Source organism: Gavialis gangeticus, unplaced genomic scaffold (assembly GCF_001723915.1).
Source record: "Gavialis gangeticus isolate Ggan-Ray unplaced genomic scaffold, GavGan_comp1, whole genome shotgun sequence".
Lineage (NCBI taxonomy): Eukaryota > Metazoa > Chordata > Crocodylia > Gavialidae > Gavialis > Gavialis gangeticus.
The window spans coordinates 46,362,227-46,370,133 of record NW_017729025.1 but is presented as its reverse complement, the minus strand read 5'-3'; the positions used below and the strand labels follow the sequence as shown (position 1 = coordinate 46,370,133).

At 42.3% G+C, this 7,907-nt stretch overlaps 1 long non-coding RNA gene across 1 annotated transcript in view; it reads left to right on the top strand.

Moving 5' to 3' along the window:
- Positions 1–911: 911 nt before the first annotated feature.
- The window catches only part of LOC109299453, a 13,202-nt gene continuing 6,206 nt past the window's right edge, over positions 912–7,907 (top strand). Inside the window, exons 1-3 of the long non-coding RNA XR_002097856.1 lie at positions 912–923; positions 1,019–1,024; positions 2,494–2,499. This is a non-coding gene — a long non-coding RNA (uncharacterized LOC109299453). The remainder of the gene's footprint in view (positions 924–1,018; positions 1,025–2,493; positions 2,500–7,907) is intronic.

Genomic DNA, 7,907 nt, shown 5'->3' with positions numbered 1-7,907 from the left:
GCCATGAACAAATAAGGGAGGAAGTGAGTGTTTTCTCATCTCTGCAATCACCATATCAACTTTCGGCTTTAAACTGTATCAGGCCCATTCATAAAAAAAAATGTTCATAGCAATGCATTGGCAGAATGTGGAATAGACTGAGCAAGTGGGAAAATAGTTGAGATGTCTAAGATAAAAGATCAGAAATAAGTGAATGAATGCAATAGGTATATTTTAAAAGTGAATCTCAAAGCAGCCTTTACCATAGAGGCTCCACAATATTTCTGTTATGCGTAAATATTTATTTAAATTCTGAACATTTAGCTGTGAGTAGATGTGGTATCTTTTATTGGACCAACTAAATAATTGGAAAAAATGTTCTTTGCAAGCTTTCAGGCATGAGCACCCTTCTCTGGGCATAGAGAGAGTCTGGTTGTGTTTTGCATGCTCTTCTAGGTAGAATAGAAGCCAATATGCTAAATGTAGGTCTGTGAAAATGCAAAGACATGGCAGTGAGGATTAGTGGCCATGGGAGAGAGGTGTGTGGGGAACTGGGGGAGGAAGAAGGGAGAATGTTGACCTGGTGATAGAATGTACAGTAAAATCGCTGTGATCCAGCATCCCCCATTCCTGGAGGATGCTGGATAACAAAATATGCTGGTGAATTGAAAGGCCCGAACAGGAGTCTTTGCCTGAGGGCCCCGCAGGACAGGAAGGTGGGCCTCATGCAGCCTGCTATCCCCTGGGCCATGGGGGCTCTTCCGGTCTCACTTTACCTTGCAAGTTGGCATGCCAGTTAATAAAGCACACCGGCTTCTAAGGTGCCAGTTAATGGAGCTTTTCTGTAGCTGGTAAAATGCAGACAGGTTACATGGGGTTATTGGATATCGGGCAGGTTATAATGTGCCATAAATCCAATATCTATATTTAGTCCATGATTTTTTGTATCCAGTAGATTTATGAAGTGAAGTTCATAGGCTTGTCTACAAAAGGTGTTTTGTAAATTCCCTTTGAGGATTAGAACTGAGAGATTGGAGAGAGAGGGGTTGTCTTGTGAGAAGTGTGCACCCACAGGGAATTGGGTCTTTTTGTCTTTGATAGATTTTTGGTGTGTATGCATTCTGGTATGCAGTTGTTGTTTGGTTTCTCCTACAGATTTTCCATCAGGGCATTTAGTGCACTGCAGGAGATGTATTACATTTCTGGAGGTGCAGCTGTAAGATCCAGGAATGCTGATGGCTCTGTTGTGGGGTGTAGTAATTGTGGGGGTGGTGGAGATGTGTTGGCAGGTTTTGCATTCCTTGTCCCGGCATGGTTTGGAACCATTTGGTGTGCTCTTGGCCATGGGAAGTTTGCTTCTGGTGATGAGGCTGGCAAGGTTCAGTGCTTGTTTAAAGGCTAGGATAGGTGGTTCTGGAAAGATCCCTTTAAGTATTGGGTCATCTTCTAGTGTGGGTTGCAATTGTTTGAGGATTTTCCATATGGGTTCTAGGGAAGGATGGTATGCCATAAATAATGGTGTGTGATTCTTGGGGATTTTCTTTTTGTACTGCAGCAATTCTTCTGCAGTTAGCAACAACCAGCAAACCTAGAGCTATATGCTTATTACACTTAAAGGATAAGAAACCTGCTTTAGATAACATATTCACCAAAAACTCAAATCAAGCTGGACATACTGGGAGGTTCCAAAATTATTGGTTAACAAGTGAATTCTAGGGACTTATTAGAAGGATTTTTTTTTCTGGACTCTACAGGAATCATCACTAAGCCAAAACTTCTTGCACATGTAAGATATCTCTTCACAGTAGTCATGGGTGTGAACACAGCAAAACTCACCCTGAACCCTGAATAAACAGACAACATTTCTAAGCCCCATGCCATGGCAGCTACTTTAGTATCATAACCTGAGTTAGCTAGTTTACTACAAGTATGTCTACTGAAGCTGCACCCTTACCTTTTATAGCATTATAGATTAACATTGTGTGATTAATTAGTATTGCAGTACATAACATACAAACCAATTGCTCAGTGGGCACCTTCCTGTAATCCTTATCCAATGAACAGTTCACTGCTACCAGTGCGAGTGCCAGTAGAAGTGTCTTAGGGATAAATCTTTCTTTCATTTTGTCTTCTATTATATAGTGGGTGGCATTAGAAGAATGAATATTTAATACATCATGCTCCTTTATGGAAGAATTGTATTCTGTATTCTAGGAGTGAAAATCCCATTGTCAGGTTAACTAATGTCAGTGATAACTGTCCTTTTTTCTATATCAGCAAGTTGTGTGCACTGACAACTAGATGCATAGTCAAAGTTGCTACTTGCTTCATATCTGTTTTTCTGAAGATGCTCACACTGACTCTGGAAAAAACACATTCCTCTGGGGCTAAACCTTTTCAGATATTTAAATGATGTAGATTTGCACAACTACATTAAGCTATATCAATCTGCACTAAGCTAAGATTCTGACTCAGGCTAAGTCTCCAGGCTAACGATGATTTACATTAATATAGATATTAGTACACACTCACATCTACCCTTATACATGAACACAAACACACACATGAATGTGTACATAGAAAGAGGGTGTTGGGTTTTTTGGAATATTTCATTACGTTGTCTTAAAGTTCAGGAAGGCTAAAAAACAATAAAATGTTTACAAAGTAAAGAAGTATTTTTTAACTCTGGCTACAGCAAGCATAACTGAGGTTTCAAACCTTAAAGGCAAAATGGGATGCACATTAAAATATTAATAATAAATGTTATGAGGGTTTGGAAAATCATGCTCACTAAGATTTTTAGCAGTCTGATAAATTTCCCACCCCTTTTGATATCACATAGGAAATTGTATATTTTCTCTCTCCTTCATTCAGACAGTCACAGAAACTAATGCTTTTAAACTACTGCTTGGACAATTTGCATGATGGGGATTGTAACTGCCTCTTTGCAACTTACACAGCAATGTACTTCAAAAAAAGTACTTTTATATCAGGCACAAGAAAAAATTGCAGGTAAAAGAAAAACATAGATTCATGATTTTAGGTTCTCTCTACTTTTTTTTTCTCTTTTTTGCTACATTCAGCAAATTGTGCACTTTCATTATTAACAATGTTTCATCTGTGTCTTGTTACATTGCTTCAACACAGCCATCCAAATATGAACTGATGCATTTAATACAGCCTTGCTTTTTATATTGGTCTCAAACTAAACAATACCAATAAAAGAAAAGAAAAGAAACCACTCCACTTTTCACTCCCATAAATTTCAAAGCCTAACTGAGAGTGTTGTAGCAACAAACAATATTAAAACATACCTACACACTCTATCTTCTTTTTTTCTCTACCTTTGTCTTGACTCCAAAAAAGTAGTTTAGGACAGGCCTCATCAGCATGACTAGCTAAACAGGATGCAAATTTTATCAGTTTTCTAACAGGAGTGTAGGTGGTAGCCATGTTGATCTAAGGACATAGGCAGACAAGGTTCTTTGGGTGAATCTGATCTCTTTTATTAGACCAACTTAAATAGTTGGAAAAAAAAATTAAAGCAAGCTTTCAGGTTTAAAAATCCTTTGTCAGGCTGAGGAAGCCTCTGCAGTTGGTGTGTGCTCTTCCTGGATGGATGAAAAGTAAAGAAGCCAGAGGCTGGTATGCATGCAATATAGGCAGTCAGTGAAGATGTAAACTGAGAAGTCAGTGGGTGAGAGAGAGGCTGGGTGCAGGGGGAGAAGGGAGTGAATGTAGCAGTTAAATAGTGGAGAGTACCTGGGGAGTCAGATGTCAGGCAGGTTATAATGTGTCATAAATCTAATGTCTATATTTAGTCCGTGATTTTTAGTATCCAGGAGGTTGATGAAGTTCATAGGCTCTTCTGTGAGAAGTGTTTTGTAAGTTTCCTTTGAGGATTAGAAATGAAAGATTGCAAAGAGAGCAGTTTTCTACTGAGAAATGTGCCCCCACAGTTAGTTGGGTATTCTTGTCTTTGCTAGATTTCCGGTGTGCGTTCATTCTGGTGCGCAGTTGTTGTTTGGTCTCTCCTATGTATTTTCCATCAGGGTGTTTGGTGCACTGGATGAGACATATTACATTTCTGGAGGTGCAGCTGTAAGATCCAGGAATGCTGATGGCTCTGTTGTGGGGTGTAGTAATTGTGGGGGTGGTGGAGATGTGTTGGCAGGTTTTGCATTACTTGTCATGGCATGGTCTGTATCCATTTGGTGTGTTCTGGGCCTGAGGAAGTTTGCTTCTGGTGATGAGGTTAGCAAGGTTTGGTGCTTGTTTGAAGGCTAGGATGGGTGGTTCTGGGAAGATCTCTTTAAGAATAGGGTCTCTTTCTTATAAGGGTTGTAATTGTTTGAGGATTTTCCACACAGGTTTGAGGGAGGGGTGATATGTCATAACCAGTGGTGTGCAATTCATGGAGGGGTTTCTTCTGTACTGCAGCAGTTCTTCACATGGTATCTGGGTGGCTCTTTCAAACATACGATCTGTCTCTCTGGAGGAGTGCCCTCATTGAGTGAAAGCTATTTTAAGATTGGTGAGGTGGCAATCCCAAGCGTTCTCAGTGCAAATCCGGTGGTATCTGAGGGGTTGGCTGTATATCACAGATTTTTTGGTATGTTTAGGGCGATTGCTGGTTCTGTGCAGATATGTATGTTGGTCTGTGGGCATCTTGTATAACATGGTCTGTATTTTACCATTCTGGATATTGATCATCATATCTAAAAAAGAGATGTTGGTGCTGGAGTATTCAAGAGATAGTCGAATGGAGAGATGGTGATTGTTGAATTTCTGATGGAACTCAATCAGAGATTGCAGGTTTTCAATCCAAATGATGAAGATGTCATGAATATATCTTAAGTATATATCAAACTTCAGTACAGGTCTGCTTGTAAATCAAGTTAGGCCACTGTCCACCAGCATCCCAGGCACTTTTGTGGGTATCTGCCAGCCCCACCTTGCAAGAAGCTGTGCTTGGCTGCTGCACCCAAGTACACAGCCAGCTGCAACCCCAGGCTCTCGCAGACCTGAGACAGCACCTTGGCTAATGCTGACATAGGAGGGATAGAAGAAGTGCTCAGCCATTCCCAGTTCTCTGGTGCTACACTGGCTCATGGGGGGCTTGGAGAGCCTTGGGCGAGAACCCACTAAAGGATCCCCATGCCTCCGCAAGCAGGCACAGTGATGGGGAGCAGACCAGGCTAGAGATGCCTACCACTGGCTCTGATAGCTGATGGGGGATTGTGGGGGGAGGGCTGCTTGGTTGTGTCCAGCTCCCTGGTGTGGTTTTGTGCCAGCTCAGTGGAGGGCATGGGGAAACCTGTGTGAATGTGTGGGAGGCCATCCAGAGATCCCAATGAGCAGGTACAGTGACAAGGAACAGACTGGGCTGGAGATGCCTTTCAAGGATGCTAAACATTGACAGGGATGGGGGGAGGAGTGCTTGGCAGCACTCAGCAATCTCCAGCAGCCTGGGGAGACCATGGATCATGTTGGGAGGTGTGCTTGAATGCCCCCAAGCTACTGGCCTTGACCAGTGCAGGCAGCCTGCATGCCCCCCACCCCCCAAAGGGTGAATTTCTGTTCTGTTTGCTCCTGATACTTACAGAAATCCATGTAGGTTTGAGTGATTCCACCATGGGCTTTTTTACCATACCTAGTCTAAATTTAACTAAGCCCCATCTAAATTCAGATTATACATTATTCAAGAAAAACATATCAGAATATATCTTCCTGACCATTTATTTTTGTTTGCTGAAAAGAAAAATAAAAAGGAAAAAGGTAATACAACAACCTACAGCAACATAGTATTAAAACTGAGTTTCGAATAAAGAACTATTAAAGCAGCCAAAACTCATGTTTTCTGTCCTAATTATTTTAACTGTAAAACACTAACATTTTACCAATTTGTTAAAACAGTCGGGGCGGGGGGGGGCAGTGTTTGTCTTAGCATGGATGTTTATTTAAAACTTGTGTATGAGTGGTATCCTGTAATTCTGAGGACTTCATTTAATGATCAATATTTTTTCTTTTCAAAATGTAGACAAACGCTTAAAAAGAACACAGACATGCATGTGCATATACACCTACACACATATAATAGCACCATAAACCCAAAGGCCTTAGTAATATTTTTGTTTCTGTGAGAGGAAAAAGTAATTCGCTTCTATCAAACTTAACACTAATCTGTTCCTTTAAACAACTCATCACTTTGCTAGTGGTTTTAAATGATTCATGTTAAAGCAGCCATGTATGCATAATCCAACATAAATGCAAATCCAAAAGAAAATAAGGTACAGCATTGCTTATAGGAAAAAAATCAACATTTACATTTAACCATTACTAGTTACTTTCTTCCCTATTTCTCTCTCATGATTCTGTATTATATTACAAAGATAAAAAAACTAACAGCCATGAGCAGGATGTGCATAGTCACACAATGGAAACTGTCTGACAACACAAGCAGTCCCATTCTGTTAAACACAGCTATAAAAGTGTTAAGGTCTTGATCCATTAAAAGTATGAGCACCTAGAATGGTATCTAACATGGGTATTTAGGTTCCTAATTCTCAAGTTTCAACCTGGAAAATCTTGATCAAGCTGTTATCTACCCTTCTTTTGGTTGCCTTTGGGTTTTGTTTTGTTTTTTTGCAGGGGGGGGGGGGCATGGTATGGTAGGAATTGGAGGAAGGGAAGGTAAGAAATTCACTATAAATTCCCTGTACTAGGTACCTTGTGACAGGAGTATTACTACTGGAGCCTTTCTCTTGGTGGCTCCGCCCTCCTGTAATGGGCCAACCACCCGCTTACTCTCCTGCCACGCCTTGATCTTGATTGATTGATTGTAATTAGTGGGAGGCTGCCCACTTTACACACCCCAGTGCCAGGGGGAGCTGTGTGCTGCTCCTTTTTCCTCCCCTACACCGCAGCCCAAGCCTCACAGATGGTACTAACGTGGTCCTTGCCTTCTCTCTGGGGCTTCTCACTGCCCCCTTTACTCTGGGGCTTTTCGCTCCTCGCAGCCCTCTCTCCGGGCTACTCACCGCCCCCCTTGCTCTGGAGTTGGGACCAATGCACCGCAAATGCTGTGCCCTCTCTGGCACCAGGATCCTCATGCTACCATGGAGTCCCCTATGAGGCCTCCTCCAACCCCTAAGAGCCTCACCCGGTCCTCTGGTGTAACAACAAACACAAAAACACAAAGCCCCCAAGCTATAACATAAAAAACTAAACCGTCTGGCCAAAACAACATTCAATCCCTACTGGGAAATATTCCAACCCATGGCAGCAACCAGGGGATGCTCATGCTATCGGGCTTCTCCCCTCTTTCGGCACTGGCCGAGCTCCCCCTTCCTTGGCTGCCAGAGGTGAACTGCCCTCCTGGCCTCACGCCTGGGTTTAAGAAGGGCCAAGCCCTGCCCCTTCATGTCAGCTGGCTCCACCGGTTACCCTAGCAACCAGCACCTGTGCTGCCCTGGTGACTGGCAGCTAAGCCTCCCCCTTCTTGCCACTAGGGGTCTCTCCCGAGCCGTTTCTGCTCTCAGGCACAGGGCACCTGAGTGCTCCGTGACATACCTACATTAGCATTATTTGCAATGTCCAGAACTTCCCCAGTCTTGATCCAACTAAGCAGTGCCAGTTAGAATCCAGAAACTATGGCCCAAACCCTGTTTATCCTAAGGCAAGTAAATCCCACTTACACAGGTAACCATTTAAGTTTATTTTGGGCAACGTGTGTTGATTTTATATCTTTCTTATCATACTGTCCTTCTGAATATGCCCAGAAGAGCCTTCTTCAGCCATATATTCTCTATATTGATCATATTATATTGGGGTATGTATGAACTATTCCGTCCTCCAGATCTTAGGCACCTGAATCAAAATTGTCCATGAGTCCAGGGCCCAGAATCCTTACTTAAAGGGCAGTGCCT